This window comes from Felis catus, chromosome A1 (assembly GCF_018350175.1).
Source record: "Felis catus isolate Fca126 chromosome A1, F.catus_Fca126_mat1.0, whole genome shotgun sequence".
Classification (NCBI taxonomy): domain Eukaryota; kingdom Metazoa; phylum Chordata; class Mammalia; order Carnivora; family Felidae; genus Felis; species Felis catus.
In genome coordinates, this window is record NC_058368.1 from 161084327 (window position 1) to 161106239 (window position 21913).

The window sequence follows — 21913 nt, forward strand, 5'->3', positions numbered from 1 at the left end:
GTTAGTAGAGAAACAATGCAATATTGATGTATATGGCCCTTCATTTGTCCAGTAAATTTACAGTCATCTGATAAATTTTACATCTGAAGACCCTATGAAGTGGACAATTGTCTACAGGATTTTTATGTTCGAATAATGACTAAAAGAGGGTTAAAGAAGATAATATTTACAAGATATTTACAAGATAATATTACAAATCTGGTATGATTTGTAATACTGCTATGATCTTTTTACAAAAATTTGGCATTAACATTGGAAAAAAGAAATGTTATAAACCAAAAAATATTTTTCCTCTCCTTAATATGAATTAATGTAGCAAAAAGTCTATCAAATGGCATATATTGTGTGCCCAACATGTGTGGATTGGCTGAATTGAATATGATGTTCCACCTTTACATTTATATTACATGTATGCAACTTAAGCCAGAAAGTCACACTTCTTGCAACATTTTACATATTTAAATACATACATATACATTTTACTATTGTACCCTTCTAAATTCAGAAAGGACAAATAAAAGGACAAACTACAATTTCTCTGGTTTTTCTTTTTCTTTTTTTCAAGTTCTTTTTTTTTTTTTTTACCCATCTTATCTTTAAATTAACTTGTAGGGTCTAAATCAATATCTTTCCAGGGCTTTTGTTACCTTATCTTGATTCGGTGTTTCTGAACTAATGATGAAAATGCGGTTTATGTTTAGATTTAGCTTTTCAATTTGAACCAAATGAAGGACAAACATGATTCTTCAGACTATCGCTTGCTTTTAAGTTTTAAAATCATCATTTTCTGTTTTAGTAACATAGCGATGTTGTTGTTCTTTTTCCTCTTATTATTATTTAGAACGTTTTAAGTAATTCTTTCCAGCATTATTGTTGCCCTTTGCAGATTCTCCTTGCAGGAAATTTAAACGTTTAAAAAAAAATCATTCTCCAAAAACTGTTGAGTTGTCTATAAATGTTAACCAGCACGATTTTCTGTGATTACTTGCATCAGACTCACTAAGAACATGTGGCATCCCTTCTATACAAAGTCACACATTCTTTATAAAATAATATATAATTGTCTATAAGCCATGACGACATTCTTTACAAAAGACTATGATTCTGCCTTCAGAAAAATAATAATTGTTATAATAATACAGAATATGATATTGTTGTAATATTATTATATGATAATTATAATGAGTTTTTCTTCACTGGAAGAATAGATAATTTGGGATTTGAGAGGATTTTGTGTTTCACATAACTACTTTTTAGACTATCTTTTCAACTGTTCCTCATGCATTGTTTCACTTAGATCCTACCTATCTGGGTCACGCTATCTATTCACGGTCACCTTCTCCTCGGTTCATACTAAAGGCAGCATGCAGAACTGAATACACATGTTCCAGCGGCCTGACGGTGCACAGTTGCAATGGGACTGCCATAACTTGGGTTTCTGCTACTGCAGCCTAAAATCACTTTAGCTTTTGGAGAATTGTGCTGGAACATATGATTCATGTAGCCAACAGAACTTGTAGATATGAAATGCTTCCTTTTCAAATACTCATATTTTCTTCCAGTATTGTTCACCCTTCTCTGATTCCTCTGATTCGTCACTTCTTTGTAAGTCTCTTTCATGCTTCTCCCATATTTGTTCCTTTGTGTCCTTCAGAAGCATATAAATGGCCTTTATGACACATTGCTTTTATGACACATGCTTTCAGGTTTTTTGTGATTGTTGTTGTTATTTTCTTTTGTTTTTCCCAAAGAAAGTTTGTGAAAGACAGCTGGTCTTTCACAGCTGGTCCATCATGTATATCCCTAAACACACACACAAACTCACACCTTATGCAATTAAATTGAGGGCTGTTTTGTTAATTTTTTTCAGCATTTAATCAATGCCACGCACATACTTAATAGATCCTCAACTCATTTCTGCACTAGTTGCTCAAATTAAAAAAATAAAATTAACAAAAGATAGAAATATGACTTCACCAACTCCAAGACCAAATATTAACAATTAAAAATTGGATGAAACATAAATATTCAAAATTTTCAGAATTGAAAGAACAGAAAATCATAATGCCCAATGTAGTTAGACAAAAATATATAAACCATCTTAAATACCAGTTTTTAGATAACATTATTAAGTTACATAATGAAAAAAATCAAATCATAAGTTACATTTTAAAAGAAGGCTAAAAATGTGTTTTGAGGTAGATTAGAGCTACAAATGCAACAATTTGGATGAATAGTTTCAAATCTCATTAATTCATAACTTTGGGTTTCTTTTCAAAGCTATATCTCCAAAAAATAAACAGTTTACAACCTTAGGAGATTCTTGGACAGCTCGACTGCTTTGGAAAAACACCTTAGATTAAATAAATGTTTTATTTGTCAAAATTTTAAGACGTACAGATTAGCTGAAGTAAATACACCTACATTTAAGAGTGATGGTAAATGGTTGAGGAACTGATGAACATTTCCTAATGTTTTGTTTATGTCTATTTTAAACTTTATTTAATAAGGAGATAATGCTTTAAACAAAACCTCAGTAGCAACTATTTGAAAGCATATGAAAAATAGTACTTTAAAAATAAATCCTAAAACATTTTTTAAATTAGTCCAATGAGAGTTATGTATCAATTAATTTTAAGACACAGTAGTATAATGAATGACATTAATGAAAAAGTGAGTATCTTGCCATTTGCAACAACATGGGTGGGCCTAGAGGGTATTATGCTAAGAGAAATGGGTCAGATAAAGAAAAATATTTTCTGATTTCACTTATATGTGGACTCTAAGAAGGAAAACAAATGAATACAAACACAAACAAAAAGAAGAAACAGACCCATAAATACAAATTGATGGTTGTCAAGGGGGAGGGGATGAGCAAAATAGATAAAGAAGAGTGACAGATACAGACTTTCAGTTATGAAATGAGTAGGTCATGAAAACAAAAAGTACATCAAAGGGAATATAGTTATTGGTATTGTAATAGCATTGTATGGTGACAGATGGCAGCTGCACTTGTGTGTGGTGACCACAGCATAATGTGTAGACTTGTCACATTACTATGTTGTACAACTGAAATTAATGTAACCTTGTATGTCAACTATATTCCTGTAATTTTTTTCAAAACAGTACTCAGTGGCCACATGAGATAGTATAAGACACTTACCAGAATGATGAAAACACAGATTAGCAATGTCAGGTAGAGTGATTAAAAAAACACTGTTACACTAAGGCAATTAAATTATAAACATTAATGAGAATGAATGAGTAAACTTTTTCACAATCAATGAATGACATCAGTGAATCTCACAAATATAAATTTAACTGAAAATAGACGGATAAATGATGTAAAACTGGTAAGTGTAAACAATGGTGATAGAAGTCAGGATACAGGGTCATTCAGGGAAGAGCAATCACTGGAAAGGCATAAGAAGGAGCATCTGGTCACATCTTTTATGTATTTATTATCAAGCTGCGGTTCTGGGAGCAATCACTTTGAGAAAACCCATTGTGCTCAACATTTGTGATTTGTGTATTTTTCTGCATGTGTGTTATACTCCAGAATTTTACCTTTTTAAAAAGGGACTATGTTAGATAGAATAAGAAACTATTTTAGTATTTTATAGGTTGGAAAAGGAGCCACAGTTGATCTTTGTTTAAGATTAGGGTTAGATAGAGGTAAGTTCAGTTTCTAAACAATTCCTAGAAGAGTATCCTACTTCCTACACAGAGAAAAGAGAGGGGATGGGGTGAAAATTCATGTGACTTAAAAGGTGGATTCATGATTTTTGTAACTGTATTTTATATGCATGCTTACCAATTTTTCCTCATTTCTAAACGTAAGTAGAAAGTGAATTCATTCTCAGAATATCTGAGAACTAGAGTCTATTGAAGTTGGAGTGACATCCTCTTGGATTAGAAACATATTTACCAAAATATGTTCATAGACCAAAAATATCATTGTGAAAAATATAATAAAATTTGAGTTTTTATTTGTGACAAAGCCAGGGATTTGAAAAATTAATATTCTCTTGTTTTGTTCCAATTAAAATATCTGATTTAGGAAATTATTTTAATCCAGATTATATTTCCATGTACATTGGTCTAAAGTGCAAGCACGAGTTAATGGGAAATAAGTGATTGGTTAATTAAGCCCAGCACAAAAAGGGAAGTGATTCTTTTTTCGCAAAATAGGGAAGTGAGAAAGAAATGGCATTGCATTAAAAAAGAAATAATTTCATCCAAGAAAGTGTATGCTATTACTTGTTTTGGGGTTGGTGTTTTCACTAACATATAGGGTCAGGATATAACTTAGGGTGGGCCAGACAAGTAAAGTTTTTTCTTATTTCACTTGATGTGAAGCAGATTCAGATTATGAAGTCCCTGGAAAATGTGAAAGAACAGGAATACAAAATATAAGCCAGTAGAGAGAAATTGAAGATACCCAGGGGCTTCAGTAATTTAAGTAGGCAAAAGGTATTCCTGAACTCAGATTCAGGTTAAGGATTTCAACTTCCCTGTATCATTTACTGGTTTTTAGTTTGCTTTATGGAAAATGCTATCAAACTTCGATTTCTACTATCTTATAATCAGGGAATTTTCAGAAATCTTTATTTCAGACAATGCCAGGATTCTGGGTAGGGGGAAAGAGAATGGAAAATAGACCACCAAAAACAGCATTTAAGACTTCTAGTTAGACATGGAACTCACAGAAATGAAAGCATTTGGAGTTTAGAGATGAGGTTCTAATACGTCTTTTTACATAACCATGAATGCACAGAAAACAATGATCAGTTTTAAGCGAAGGATAATAGGCAGCAATTTCATGCTGATGGTATGCAATTGACTTTTTAAAATAAATTTGGATTCATTTAATTCTGTGTTTGGTATGTGTTACTGGTGCAACTGTCCACAGCTCATGAAAGGCAATAAGGTGTTTATCAACCGTGACTGTTAGTAAAAATATTCACGATAGAAAATAAGAACAGTTATTTTTTAAAAAGCGCACACAATACTTGCTAATACAGAGAACATACATTATGTACCATTATTTTTAAATTTGCAGTATAGAATTACCTATGTAATGAAATAATACTCTTCAGTGGGCCTGACAATACATTTCTCTTGTGCTGCAGTGTTCACAGATTTTTGAACCAAACTCTCCACACATCTGAGGTATTTAGCCTTTAAAGTGCGCTCACCTCTGTCCATTACTTCTAAACTCAGTCATCATGAGAGGCAAAATACATTTTGAAGGAACACAATGTAATTCATTACCAATTGCAATTGTTCCTGGTCTAGAAATCCAGTTGTGGTACTTGAAGATCAACAAAAGCAATAGCACAGCAGCATGACACAGACTCTGAACTCCAAAGCTCAACAGCCAGATTTCAAACTCCTAGCTCCTCTGTCACTAGCTGTGTGACCCTGGGCAAATCACTTAATGCCTCCATACCTTAGTTTTCTCATTGTAAAATAAGGGTATTAATAATAATCCTACCTCATAGGGTAGGATGAAATGGATTCTCAGTTGTAAGTGCTTAGAGTCAAATCTGGCAAACTTAAGAGTATCATATTCATAAATCTAAAACATTAGCACATGACTCCAGTCCCCACTTTCTTCAACTCAATACATTTCAGGCCAGAATCACTGCCCTGGTGACTGTCTGCTTTCTCAAGAGCTGCAATTATTTTCCTCTAACTCTAAATGGGAAGGCCAGGCTTCACTACGGTGCTCATGACATGCACAATTGCTCACTAAATGCTTCTTGGGTCCTATTACACTCTGTCATCATGTTCTTCCTGTCTTTTAGGAATTCTATTACCCCTTTTTGAATCTCCCATATGTTTTCTGATTTGCATGATTTATTGATCTATTATGTATTTTATGCTGCCAAGTGAATCAATCTATCGATCTATCTACAGTCATTTTTTGAGCGCTCTCTCCACGACAACTACAGTGCTAACTGCTTTTCTCCTGTTTAACCCTCACAATAGCATTTAGGGGGTAGAACCCATCATTATTCATATTTTTCAAGTGAGAAAAGTAAGACTCACAGTCCGAAGTTACATACCACAGGTTAGGCAGAGTTCACATATGAACACATTTGGAGACTATGATGTCAAGTTTTCCCTGGCAGAGGGAAAGGAGTAAATCAAAAAGAGAGGCAGGTATCTTCGGGGTCTGTGATTCTCCTTAGAGAAATGCTGTCCTCTGTTGCTTTATTTATTCATTCTTCCTCTCCTCCTCATTTCAACATGGATATCATAGCAATCTTACGTTGGGGAAAACCAAGCTAGCATCTCTCATTTTGTCACCACCAAACTTAACTTTCCAATTCCTGTAACTATGCTGAAGCAGATAGATATGGTTAAATAATTAATTCAGCCTATGGGGTGCCTAGGTGGCTTAGTTGGTTAAGCGTCCAACTGTAGCTCAGGTCATGATCTCACAGCTGGTGGGTTTGAGCCCCACATTGGGCTCTATGCTGATAGCCAGAGCCTGGAGCCAGTTTTGGATTCTGTGTCTCTCTCTCTGCCCCTCCCGGCTCACACTCTGTCTCTCCCTCTGTGTCTCTCTCTCTCTAAAAAATAAATAGACATTTAAAAAATTTAAAAAATAGATTCATCCTCCATTAATATGACATATTATTGAATTCCAGGAATTGTTTAAAATGTAGGGATATAGCAGTGAATAAAACAATAACAATAAAAAAACCAAAGTCCTTGTAGCGAAAGGAACAGACTGTATATCGATGTATAGATTATGTACATATGTACACATAGTATACTATCAGTTAAAGGCATTTTATTCTTTTAAAAAATACCTTACATAGTAATTGACATTTTATATACTTTTTAAAAATTATTAATTGCCATGATGACATGTAAATAATTACAAGGTAATTATAGTATGCTTTGAAGCTTCAAAACATTGCTCACGATTCATTGGCTCTATTATTATACAGATACGAGAGATTATCTTATCAGAATCACTATACAAAGATGGTCACATGTAATCATAATCATGATCCACAGAGAAATTTCATAGTTACTTCAAGTATGAAAATGTGTTAAATAAAAATAGAATAACAAGTAATGAACTAGTTGCAGATCTAAATTGTGCTGGTGTCTTAGATGGTGGCCCAGAAAGCCACCTAGACAAAATAATTAATATGCTTATATATAGCTTTCTGTCAATTGAAAGAATTTACCATTCTATTTCTGAGGCAAACTGGCAAAGGCTGCTTGAATAATTCCAAAGTAATATTAAAAAAACCATTTTTCTTGTCATAAGTATATTTAAGATTCTTGAATTGCCCCTTTATATATATATAAGTGTTTGTTGTATCCTAGACCTATTAAAAAGGAAAAATATTTAACCAACTCTCAACTAAACGTGTAGGCTAAAACTTGTATATTAGCAATTCAATTTTTTTTAATTTAAAAAAATTAATGTATACTTATGAGAGAGAGACAGAGCAAGAATGGGGGAGGGTCAGAAAGAGAGGGAGACACAGGATCTGAAGCAGGATCCAGGCTCCAGTCTGTCAGCACAGAGCCCGACGCGGGGCTTGAACCGACAAACTGTGAGATCGTGACCTGAGCCGAAGTTGGACGCTTAACCGACCACTGGCCACCCAGGTGTCCCCAATTTGTTTTCTTAATACTTACAACATAAATTCCTAAAAATGTATAACCAGAACTACAACTTAAGCATCACTGTATTTTGACATAAAGAATATTTTTTAAAAGACTTTTTATTTGCATTTGACCAATTAAATGTTTTTAATTATTGTTGCTTAAATAATGGATTGTATGGATATTGATATGTAAAGTCCATCTTAGCTCACGTGACAAAGAGAACAGTAGTATTTGTAGATGTAGACTATAACATGTTATTCAGAAAACAGGAATAACCGCTACGTCAGGATGTAGAGGAGGCAATGTAATCCAAATTCCCAAAAAGAAAGAGAATACAAAGAAAGTAGAAGCAGTATCAATAGGTTATCAGAGATACATACCAGAAAAGAGTATTCTTAATCTTCTCATATGCCCCTCTTTAATATGAAAATAGGTTGAAATGCTATAAATTCAGTGTTTTGTATTTATGCCCAAAAAGGAAATTACATTAAATTACATATATCCAAGTAAAATAGCCCAAGAAGGGAGGAGGAATTTGTCCAATTTGTCATATAAGTTCAGAATCACAGCCTCAAATCAAAGTGAATCAAAACACTAATCCTTGTAACTTGAAGTTTGTATAAATATTCATAGAAATTCACTCTATCTTAAAAAAGTTAAAAAAAAAAGAAATTCACTCTATTTTGCAGATTTTAAGTTTTCATTTAGATATTTTCATTAATCTCAGCTCAAATCACTGAGATCTGTTAGTTCTAACCAAGCAACATGGGATGCTTAAAAAACAAATATAACAAAACAAACATAAGTGACTTATAGCAACCTAATACACAACAATATAATTAAAAATTTCCAAGGCCATTTTATCATAGTGTAATAAGCAACCTGTAAATGATACAAGTTAAAGTTTTTAGATTTCTGACATTGTGTTTTGTTTTTTGTTGTTGTTTTTGTTTTTTGAGAGAGAGAGCAGGGGAGGGGCAGGAGAGGGAGATTCTTAAGGAAGCTCAATGCCCAGCATAGAGCTAACGTGGGACTTGATCTCATGACCTGAGATCATGACCTGAACTGAAATCAAGGATTGGATTCTTAACCAACTGAGCTACCCAGGGGCCCCTCACATGTTTTTATCAAATATCTCATTTTATTTACCATGTCCCATTGGATGTTTTAAGAAGATATTTATGGAAGAATTTGCTTGATTTTTCCAGCAGGAATTTTATATTACTAAGTCTTGTTTACAGCTAAGAATTATACTTTCTGACCTTTCTAAATGATAATTTTAAACAAATCAGTTTGCTTTCTTTTTTTAAGTTTATTTACTTAATTTGAGAGAGAGAGAGAGAGAGAGAGAGAGAGAGAGAGAGGCAGGGAGAGAGAATCCCAAGCAGACTCTGTGCTATCAGTGCAGAGCCCAACATGGGGCTCAAACTCACGAACCATGAGATCATGACCTGAGCTGAAATTAAAAGCCAGACACTTAACCAACCAACTGAGCTACTCAGGCATCCAACAGATCAGCTTTCTAAACTGTCATACATTTTGAAGTCCTTAGGATACAGTTGCTTGCAAGGAAAGAGATTCTGTACATGCCATTCATAGCATACTTACTCACCATTTAAAAACTTGAGTGAGACATTCCCAACACCCTGGTTTATATCCTTTTAAATAATTTTCCTATATCCCTACATTATTTTAGCTAATTTTTCAGGAAAACTTGGCAATGACAGCCTTTTTTTTTTCTTCTTAAGTCCACTATCATTCTGCTCCACTATCATTGTCCTACTATTTCTAAAGTCTTTGGCATATATCCCATATTCTTTGTTTTTGTACACCTCTTATCCCTGAAAATATACAAGATTTTACTTTTTACAAAATTCCTAAAGGAGAGAGCCTTTTGAAAAAGAAACCGGGTCCTTTTTCCTTTTTATCAAGGAGGCTGTGGAGGTAGCGAAGGGGGTAAAAGGAAAAACGCTTGCAGACGTTCTGAATGCCCAGTGCTGCTGACCATCATTGTTCCTGTACAGCTCAGTTACATCCCTTGGGATTTAACTGAGAATATTCAATGGCAGCTATGACACAGTAACACAAAAATCTGCACACAACTGTCAGAGTTTTCACATAACTCCAGTTCAACAAGCCAATGGAAAAAAGACAAGATTTACCTTTTCTGTTTCCTCAGGCCTTTTTGTGAGCTTGGCCCAACTCACCTGAGTTAGAAATCTTACCCGGCTCTTTCTAATTTTCCCACAGTGGAAGCCAAGAGTGAGGAAACTGTTGAAATCCAGAACTTTTGTCTGGATTCCCCAGGTTCTTTGATTTGTACCTCTTTCCTAGGGACAGTTCCTGTTTGAAGCATTTATTTATACCGAGATTTCCACTCTTGCATCTGGATCTTTAATAAAAGAATGTGTATTGCACTGGGAATAGGAACATTTTTAGAAATTCAGCATGGAATGTTAATCTCACTAAGGGTATCTTTATAAGACTTTGTCTGGTCCCAGCATGTTTTCCTGACAGGGGGTCAAATGAGCTATTCCAACAAGTCCCCTTAGGGACTACTCAATACTCCTCTGCTTACTTCAGCAAGCTGTGAACTCACCTGCCCTGCCAAATCTGGGGTTTCCAAACAAGTAGAAAATGGCATCAAATAGAACCAGTGAAATAAGGCCAATCCATAATTAGTTGATTTTTAATGGCTATGACCAGGTCTGTAATACCTCAATAGTTGCTGAATATGTGAGAGCAATGAATATTTTATTTTGTGTTAATTATTTTTAAAGTACATATAAAGGATGGAGTTAATTATACAGTTCATAGAATATTATAATCATTAATTTGTTTAAGAACTAAACAATGTTTGTCTTTCCAATTTAATTTATTTATTTATTCAGGCACTTATCGCTCCATTTTGCCATTGCCTGATTTCTAACCATCCCAATAAGGTAATCATATTAATGTGTTTGGTGTGCATCCTTCCATTAGTATGTATCAGGCTAAAATATTTGTCCTTTTTTTTAGCTTGATAAAGTTTTTACTAATACGAATGATCCTGTACAATAATCTGCAATATTCTTTTGATTTTTTGTTTCATTCCACAGTGTTGTTCTGAGTTCATCCAGTCTGTTGTTTTGGGTTTTCTTTCTTTGTTTTGCTCCGGTCTATGTTAATACACTCAAGTCTGTTGCTCCCAGCTGCCATGTGGTATTCAGCTGTGCACATCAGCCACATTTTTGTTCATACCCTCCTATAATTTTTATACCCTCCTATAATTTATATGAGAATTTATTCGGGATATATATCTAGCAGAAGAGTTGCTGGGTTACAAAGAGTATGTGCATTTTATTTAACGGAAAAACTACTAGCTTTGCTCCAGGAAAAAGCAGTGTGTCTTACTATGCCCCTAGTTTGAAACAGAGAAGTTTGTACTACCCAATTTTCTAACTTTTTGTCTTCTAATTGACACTAATTGATTTTTCAATGTTTTTTAACAGTTTTATTGATATGTAATTGACATACAAGAAACAATATGTATAGATTGTATATCTTGTAGATAGGTATTGACATGTAAAATAACCACCACAATCAAGGAGTGAAAATATCCATTACACCTAAAATTTTCTTCAAGTCCCTTTTGCAGTGTTTCCTTTTCCTACCTAGTTGTGTTGGTTTCTTTCCCCCACTTATTACAATGACTAAAGACCCCACTGTTATCCTGCATAGTACAGGTGAGCACTGGCATTCTTGTATCCTTCTTCATCTTAAGTAAAAAGTTTTCAGATGCCTTTTATCAGTTTGAGGAAATTCTTTTCACTGTCTAGTTTACTAAGACTTTATGAGGAATGAATGTTAGATTTTACCAATGCTTTTTCTACACTTGTAACTTATACGATAATGTAGTTATTCTTATACGGTGAATTACACTGCATGATTTTTTTTTAATTCCAGGGAGATAGAGAGAGAGAGTGAGTGGGGAGAGGGGCAGAGGGAGAAAAAGAGAAAATCTAAAGCAGAGTCCACGCTCAGCATGAAGCCTGATGTGGGGTGCAATCCCACAAACCTGCACCCTGAGATCAAGAGCTGAGCCAAAATCAAGAGTCAGACACTCAACTGACTGAGCTACCCAGGCACCCCCAATATTTTATTTCTTAATGTTAATCAACCTTGCATTTCTGGGATAGAGACCAATAAATCATGATGTATTGTCCTTTGTATATACTGTAGAATTGTATTAAATTCTTAAAATAATACTTGTATCTATGTTCATAAGGGATACTAAGCTTTAGTGTTCTTTTTTTAAATATTTTAGTGTGTAGGCGTTTTATTATTATTTTGTCCTTACACATTGGTAGCATGCTTAAATGAAGACATATGGTTCTGAGTTTTCTCAGGGAAAGGACTTTTAACCAAAAGTTCAACTCCTTTGTAATATAGGCTACTCAGTTATTTGTGTCTTCTTAAGTGATAGTCTGTTTCTTTCAGAGAATAGGTTCATTTCAACTATGTTATGAAATGTATTTTGTAATTATTTTGGAGGAATAATGTGTCAGGCTTAAAGTTTATCAATTTTATTGATCTTTTCAAATAACTTTTTTTTTTTTAATTTCATTCGGTTTCTCTATTGGTCCTGATTTCTATTTTGTTGATTTCCAAACTTTGATCTTTCTTTTATTTTCCTTAATTTGGATTTAATTTTCTCAGTTTCCAAATTCTTGAGATGGAAATTGAGGTCACTAATTTCATATTGTTCTTTCTTGAAATACAGGTATTTAGTGCTATAAATTTTCTCTTCAGTGCTTTCTTAGCAACATCCCACACATTCTGCTAAGTTGCATTTCCATTTTTATTTGAATTAATATGCATTCTAATTTCTCTTTTGGTTTCTTACTGTTATTGATTTCTTCTTTTTATTTTTTTTTTATTTTAGAGAGAGAGGGAGTTTGGAGGAGAGGTGTTGAGAGAGAGAATCCCAAGCAGGCTTCAGGCTCAGTACAGAGCCCAATGCAGGGCTCAATCCCACGACCCTGGAATCATGACCTGAGCCAAAATCAAGAGTCTAATGCTCAAGTGACTAACTATCCCAAGCCCCCCTTACTGTTATTGATTTCTAATGTAATTCTGTTGCGATCACAGAACACAATTCATGTGACTTGACTTGAATTATTTTTATTGAAACTTCTTTTGATTTCAAAAATATATTTTTTGGGTAATATATTCCACGTGCACCTGCAAAGAATGTGTGTTCTATTATTTTTGGATGGAATGTTCTACCAACATCAATTTCCTAATATTGGTCGATAGTATTATTCAAGCATTCTAATATCCTAGTTGATTTTCAGTCTACTTGTAATTCCTTTCAAGAACATATTATCTCCAATTATCCAGATCATAATATGTATTATTTGTGCTATTTATTCATTTTTAACTGTTCTGTGGGGAAGCTTTGTGTATTGTTAACATACAGAGTTCAATTACATTTGAAATCTTTTGTTGCTATTATAAATGGTCTATCATATGATCTATTTTTTACGTTTGGCTGACATACAAAAAAAAATTTATTTCAGCATATATTTGTCAACATTCTTGAATTACATAATTATTTCAAATACTTTTTTCTATTAATTTTACTGGGTATTTCTTCACATACCTGAATATATGAATTAAAAATAATAACAAATTGATCTCTACCTTTCCAATCACTGTACCTCATTTTTCTCTCTTTCCTTGTGGACATGTTGACAGTGAGTTCTTAGAGACTGATTCTTTGCCTTCTTTTTTTCTTAGATCTTTTTTTTCATCAACAAAACACAATAAAAGTAAACTTTTGGGGAGCCTGGGTGGCTCAGTCTGTTGAGCCTCGGGCTCTTGATTTTGGCTAAGGTTATGATCTCATGATTTGTGAGAGAGAGCCCCACATTGACCTCTGCTCTGACTGTGCGAAGCCTGCCGGGAGTCTCTTTCTGCCCCTCTCCTGTGCACCCTCATACTCTCTCTCTCTCTCAAAATAAATAAACATTTAAAAAAAGTAAACTTCTACTAAGGATACATAACATATATAATTATCTTTATTATTTTTATTTTAATTTCTGCTACTCTCTTCTTGGATTTCTCTTATTTGAATATATCCTCTAAGAGTATTTTCAAAATATATAACAGACATTCTTAGGACATGTCTGAGAACATTCTTACCCTGCTCTGGAATTTTAATAATAGTTTGGCTAGATACAAATTTCAGGTTCAAAATGCTTCAATTTTTTTCTTGTTTTATAGTTTCCTTCCATATTTTAAAGTGTTAATCAGTTGTCTCTCTACCTCCAGGAGGCACATATCTTATATTTTTAAGGCTATCTGCTCTTGGTCTATGGAAAGCTTCTCTTTTTATATATAACATCGCTTGCACTTTCCTTATTTCTTTAAATCTATTTATTATACTCATTAAAAATTATTCCATTAATTCTATTTTATTAGTATAAGTTCAAATTGCTATTTTTTTATTTACTATAGTTTCATTCTTCAGCTGATTATAATTTTTACTCTTAAGTCCATTACCAGATTCAGGATTCTGGTAAGCCAGAAATCTCTTTTTTAAAAAGTGTGATTTGAGGTGTTTTCAATGTCTGTAGTTAAATACTCCCACCACGACCAATATTATGCTTCCAAAGTGTCATTGTTGAATTCAGATTTGGAAACAGAGGTTCACAGCTGGCTGTCAGGGGTACGTACAAACTGGTTCTAGCATACCACCACATCAGCTCCTGTAACATATAGAATATACTGAGGAAGGAATAAAGCGATGCACAAATCTTATCCTTCCAGTTGGAGAGGGGAGGCAATCAGTCTTAGGATGAGGATCCGGAACCAGAGAGGATCACATTCCTTTGCTTTTATGCCAACAGGCAATCTCTCTGTTGAAGTATTAATTATTAAATTCTTAGAATTATGAAGAATTGGAAAGAAACAGCCATCTTAGGTTGTCAACCAATATCCTTGAAAGTGAAAGAAAGATAATGTACCTGTAGAACGAGAACTAAAGTCAGTCTGATGACTGTTCAAATGCTTTCAAAATTGTTCATCCCCGAAGGGGTTACCCTGCCTGATAGGTCCTATATGGAAGGTCTGAATAGCTATTTCCACCTTTTGTGAAAAGATAGGGAGTTATTATTCAAAGACAGTGATGGTATAGGGAAATGAGCAGAATGCATCTTCAAGATTTCACTTCACTGAATACTCTCACTGCTCCCAGATGTGTCTCACCACAGGTGGCAGCCATGAACACTCTCCCCAACCACACACACACACACACACACACACACACACACACACATACAGATTAGTTTTTAAGAACTTTCACTTCTCCAAAAGCTTCCAATTTTTTAGTTAATTATTTCTTGCATGCTTTTCTCTCATTTACTTAGGTTCATCAAGGTTGATCTCGGAGGAGGGAGCTTGCAATCCTTCAAAACCTCTCCCCTGAACATCATATAAATTAGACTTCCATGAATTGTACCATGATATCAATTTGAAGCAGGCTATAGCTGAAGATTCAGATAATTTATTTATCTCTTTTGTATGTTGATAGTTTTTCTACTTTACAGATATTAAGAAAATTTTAAAATTCAACTGAAAAGTAAACATGAAATTAAATTAAATTCAGCTGTTATTTAACATTTTAGAACAAAAACAAACAAACAAAATGAATTCAGTCTTGACTGTCACAAGTAAGGAAAATATAGAGAAAATGTCCCCCTGTACTCTTCTTCCAACTTTCATACCCTGAAGCTCCTGTGTATTGAAAGGAAATAATTTATTCCAGACTGAAATATAAATCAAAGTAAGTTTTATAGCATAGTTCTACCAAGAGCTTCTGTATGTAAATCCCTTCAGCAATTTAACTGGGCACCTAGAGATATTTGGCTATTGGGAACAACTGAAAGTATTTATAAAGCTAAAACATATGAAGAAGATAATTATAATGCCTGTATGCATGAAGAATCAGAAATCATCTTTTACCTGAAGGACAATTTACTAGAAGTTGAAGGAGTCTTGAGACTAAGTGCTATCAGTGTGTAGAGGAACATTATATGCGAGGTTGGATTTTAGAGCTCTACTCTGAAATTCCCCACAAATTCAAAAAAGGAATAAGTTATCTTGTGCAGTAATAAAGTGATTCATCTCCTTGACTACAGCTGCATGTAAAATTGCTGAAATTGGTAACTGAATATCAGACTACTGTCTTTGATTTCTTTGAAAGAAAAAGTATATTTTTCATAAATTTCTTGTTTGAATAGCATATTTCCTTCAAAATAAAAAGCTAGCAATGTTTGGTGTTTATTACAAATCTATTGTAAACATTCAAACATTTGATATAAGAGAAAAAAACTATACGATTATGTAAAATTAGATGGGGCACCTGGGTGGCTCAGTCGGTTGAGCATCCGACTTCAGCTCAGGTCATGATCTCACAGTCGGTGAGTTCGAGCCCCGTGTTGGGCTCTGTGCTGACAGCTCCTAGCCTGGAGCCTGCTTCGGATTCTGTGTCTCCCTCTCTCTCTGCCCCTCCCCTGCTCATGCTCTGTCTCTCTCTCTGTCTCAAAAATAAATAAAGAAAACGTTAAAAAATTAAAAAAATAAAATAAAATTATAAAAGGTGAAAAGTCGTTAAGAATGGAACAGAGTACCCAAAGATGGGTGCATTCCCCTTTCTTTGCATCCATAGCACCAAACACATTAAATCTGTTGACTTAACAATAACTTTGATTGACAAGTCAATGATTAAGTGGTCTCCCCCTTTTAATGAAAACTACTAACTTTTATATTTTCTTTTTTTAAGTTTTTTATGTTTATTTATTTTTGACAGAGAGAGAGAGAGAGAGAGAGAGAGACAGAGACAGAGAGAGACAGAGCATGAGCAGGGGAGGGGCAGAGAGAGAGGGAGACACAGAATCTGAAGCAAGCTCCAAGCTCTGAGCTGTCAGCACAGAGCCCGATGCGGGGCTTGAACTCACAGACCGCGAGATGATGACCTGAGCAGAAGTCGGACACTTAACCGACTGAGCCACCCAGGCGCCCCGACTAACTTATATTTTCAATATTTAGAACAGCTAAGCTACTAATTCATTAACTACTGTCTAAAATGTATTTGGCACATAACAGTAGGGAAAAATTGGTAATTGATAAATTGAAGCTATTACCAGGGAGAAAAGCTCATCATTTCTAATTTTTCTTTTAGAACAAAGTTTAAATTAGCCAAAAATATAGGTTTTATATTTCACAAAATCATTATGTAATATGATTCATATTCTGTAAGAATCTAAAAGTTGCCAAATGTAACCACTTACAAATAACTGCTCTTTTTATTTAAATTTCTTAACAGTTTAAGTGCATCAGCTTGCTAAAGCGTATATAAGTTAAATGATCCTTTTTTAAAAGTATAGAATTTACATTTATTCAGTGACTCATTTGGTCACAGTTTTATAGCACTTTAAAATTAGTGAATATTGCCATATGTGTTTCATAATTCAGTAATTTTCTAATCTTGTTAAAAGCATCATTTTAGACATCATTCCATTCAGGTACTACTTCATTTTTCTTCTTTATCATCTAAAGTGAGCGTAATTTTCATAGTCATTAAAAATACCTTGATTTACTTTCACAAATCATTAAATAATCATATCTGCCACATGCCATTGTTTAATAAACTTGCAAATCCTTTAAAGAACCCACCCACCAACAAACTGGTTGTTTACATTGTTTATTTTTAATACATATGATCAGAAGGTCAAAATGTCCTAATTGCATCAAGATTTTAGTCAAATTTTATATGAAACAAACAAGACTAAAAAATTCTTCTGCACAAAACTCCTATTCGGAGTATCTACATCTCCTACTTGTAGGTGAATCTCCATGTATTTCCATGTCATAAAGAAAATAATGCATTTTGTAAACTAGGGAAATCTTCCCCAGCAAAGTATAGACATAGTTTGCTAGAGTTGTCTTCACCTGTAAAACATGTTTTAGGAAAACAAGTTATTGTGTCTGAAATATGAAAAAAAATCAAACCAGTAACAATGACAAACAGGTTGATTAACCTTATCCAAGGGCAATGCCCAGACTTGTTCTTATCTCAAGTAGGATGAGATTATTATCAAATCCACAGCCTCCTAGAAAAGACAATTTTTCAAGAATGAGTAATATTCAGATAAAGAGGGAAAATACTTAATATTCCCCTTGGACTTTTGTCTCCTTCACTACAGAGATTCTATTCAGATCTTTATACCTTAAGTTATGCTCACAAAATGATGAAAGCTTCACAGAACTACCGTTTTCCAATTACAACACATTAAGTCATATATTTTCAAGTGGTCCAGCACCTAAAGTCCTGTGGTAAAACGCTTCCTGGTCATGACCTCCTGCTTAGCATTTAGATGCATAAAGTGTCATACATGTGAATGAATATTATTGAATTAATGAAGTAAAACTGTTATTATTTCTTGGACTACCATAAGTTTATGTTCTTTGCTTATATACCTAATATCAGTAATTCCTAGTGGTTTAATGACCTAAAATGTCTATGGTCATGAAGATATTTAAATGAATGAAATTTACAAAAATAAAATTAAGTTAAAGATAAGACAATTTTACTCTCGGATGTATTATACAAGACACATAAGAAAGGTGTATCATGAACTGCACAAGCGCGAATTGTGCAATGGTGCAAGCAAGCACAACACGGATTTTCTATGACTTCAAATGATTGCATAAGCACATCATAAACATAGAAATTACCATGGTAGTATGACATGATGTTAAACTGAAAGTTTCAGTTTGTGCCAGAGACATATTATATACAATATATTAAAGTGAGTTGGGAGGTAAACCAATAGGTAGATTAATAAAGAAAATAAGTTAGAACTACTTAGATGACTCAAATTTTTTCATTAACTTTAAGCATATGCAGAGTATAAGAAGAGACTTTGTGGGAGAAAATCACTGGAAAAGATTTGCAAAAAGAGTTTCCACTTTGCTATGAGTTTCAGCATTCACAAGGAGAGAGATGACTGTGTACTCCTCACCTTAAACCCACTAAGGAGGCAACAGTGACAGAATGCAGAAAGAGTGGTACTTTTCTCCTATAATCAGTGAGACCCTTTGGTCTTCTGTCTGATACATATGCCTGAAGAGTCTAAGACTAGATTCTACTATTATTGGCATGTAGTAATATGGAAGGGGTAGGGAGAATGAAAGAGAGGAAGATAGGAAGGAAGAGAAGGAAGGGGAAAAGGAAGGGAAGAGAGAAAGAAGAAAAGAGAAAGGATGTTTTAGGAAGGAGCATTACTGGGGCACCTGGGTGGCTCAGTGTGTTAAGCATCCAACTTAGGCTCAGGTCATAATCTCCTGGTATGTGAGTTTGAGCCCCACTTTGGGCTTTCTGCTGTCAGCACAGCACCTGCTTCAGATCCTCTGTCTCCCTCTCCCTTTGCCACTCCCTTGCTTGTGCTCTCTCTTTCTCAAAAATAAACACAAACATTTAAAAAAAAATAAGGAAGGAGCATTACCAACAGCATGGCAAATGTATTTCCCATGGACTGAGATGAGTCATATGAAACAGATTTTATATTCAGTCTCCAAAGGAAAAATTAGGAAAATCCTAAGGAGCTGTGGATGGAGCTGCAGCTAGAATGTAAAAGTCTTTATTGTCTGTGAGATGAAAGTTGTGGGTGGAGGGAAACAGTAATGAGTGTCTACAAACCCATAAAATGTCCTACATGAGAATCAGGTTTAAACCTTTGCCTAGACCAGAGTGTTTGAGGCCACTTTAAATTACTGCAAAGTAAGAAGCCTTCTTATTCTTCTACCTATTTTCTCTCTATTTTCTACCCATATTTTCAACCCTAAGTGGGGGGTCAAAATTCATGATAAGCACTTTAGAGAAAAAGGTAACTGTCAAATCTCCATCACATCCTATCTTAGCAGAAAATATGTTCTACATAAATATGACCCACTCGGAGGGGTGGAGATTAACCCCAAACCAAGATTGTGGTTATGATTACTTAATAAAACTAGGGATTTTGGGGCGCCTTGGTGGCGCAGTCAGTTAAGCGTCCGACTTCAACCAGGTCACGATCTCGCGGTCCGTGAGTTCGAGCCCCGCGTCCGGCTCTGGGCTGATGGCTCAGAGCCTGGAGCCTGTTTCCGATTCTGTGTCTCCCTCTCTCTCTGCCCCTCCCCCGTTCATGCTCTGTCTCTCTCTGTCCCACAAATAAATAAACGTTGAAAAAAAAATAAAAAAAAAAACTAGGGATTTTAATTACTTAATTGTAACTTGTTTCCATCATGTGAGAGTAATCATAAAAGTCATAATTCAGTATAGCATGGTGACTACAGTTAAAAACACTGTATTATATATTTGAATATTGCTAAGAAAGTGGATCTTACAAGTTCTCATTATAAGAAAAAAATTTATAAGTATGTATGGTTATGGATATTAGACTTACAGGGATGATCTTTCATAATGTACACAAATAATGAATTGCTACACCTGGACCTAGTATGCATGTCAATTATATCCAAACAACAAAAAACATGAAAAATAGTCATGAAAAACACTCATGATTTTTACTACAACTTTCATGTACCTTCATAATAAAAACCTTCTCTACTAAATGAATTTTAAATGTCAATGGGGAAGAACGATAAAATTGTTTCTTGTTGCTATTCATGATCTTGTTTGTGCAATGTGCAGGTTATAGTAGAAAAGAAAATTTCATCTAGGTATCAAAATCACACAAATATCCTTGAAGGTAAAAACATTTTCATTAACACAATAGATACATTTTCTCTCCCAACTTGGGTTTTTGTTTTTGTTTTTGTTTTTTTTGTTTTTTTTTTTACAAAATTTGGCAGACAAACGTTAATGGCAGAAATCCTAAATTTGTTATACAAACAACCCCAAATCTGCCAAATATATCCCTGATGCCGGGAAAATCTCTAAGCAACAGAGGTGATCAACGCAGAAACAAAGTAACATTAGAGGGGAATAGAATCAAAGCAGATGCTCTTCAGAATAATCTGTAGAAGTTAAAGGGATTCTTATTTTTAGGCACGTCTGTCTTTTCTGTCTGGTTTCACAGAAATCACAAGAGTCCAAGGAGTTGTGTGTCAATTACACTTCCATTAAATTTAAAAAAAGAATCCAAGCAGTGTAATAAATGGATGTCACATGTAACTATGAAACTGAAAACGTTATGAGAGCACTGCCTGAAGACTAGTTAATCAGTTCTTACTTTCCTACATTCGACATTATAAAAACCAACACACTTTTGACATCTCGTTTTGAAAATAACAAGTTTGGGGCCCCTGGGTGACTCAACTGTTTAAGATTCTGACTCTTGATTTCACCTCAGGTCATGATCTTATAGTTTGTGAGTTCAAGCCCTGCGTCAGGTTCTGTACTGACAGCGTGGAGACTGCTTGGAATTTTCTCTCTCCCTTTTTCTTCCCCACCCCCCCCACTCTCTATCAAAAATAAACTTTAAAAAAATATTTAAAAAAGAAAATAACAATTTTTTTCATGAAATCAGAGCTCTAAATTCAAGCTTATTGACATCTCTATCAGTACGGTAGCATAAAAAGCTACATATATTACTTACGTTCTTATTACTAAGTGGAAATCGACTTCAGAAAAAAGATAAATCACTCTTAGGTCTCAAAAGAAAATCGAGAAATGGAAAAGAGAATTATATAATTTCTTATAAAATGAATAAATGGATTAAAAATAAAATTGTTTAAACTTCTATTTAACTTAGTCTTACCAACTTTCTTATATTCTAATATCTCAATTAATAAAAAGCAATTGAGAAACTTACATGTATACTCTTCAAAACTTCATTCAACCAACATTTATGTAACAGGCAAATTTCCAAGAAATAAAGTGGTAATAGTGAATGACATTAAAGATGCTGTGTACATGAAGAAAGCATCTTAAAGATTACAAGACAATATATTTTTGAGGATCACAAAATGATCCCTTGTCATGTAGGAAGAAACTAACTTCTAAATTCTATTCTTAACTAAAAAATACTCTAAACTTCTCCCCCTCAAATTCTGAAACAGCTTTTGACAAGGATCGCTTGTCAAGATTTCAGGAGAGTAATCAGAAAGTTCCCTGAATTATTTTCTGGGGGGTTTATTTTTTATTATATTTGGAACAATTTCTCCAGTATTTCTTCAACTATTCCTCCCTCCTTGGTCTCTTTCTTCTTCTGAAACTCCAACT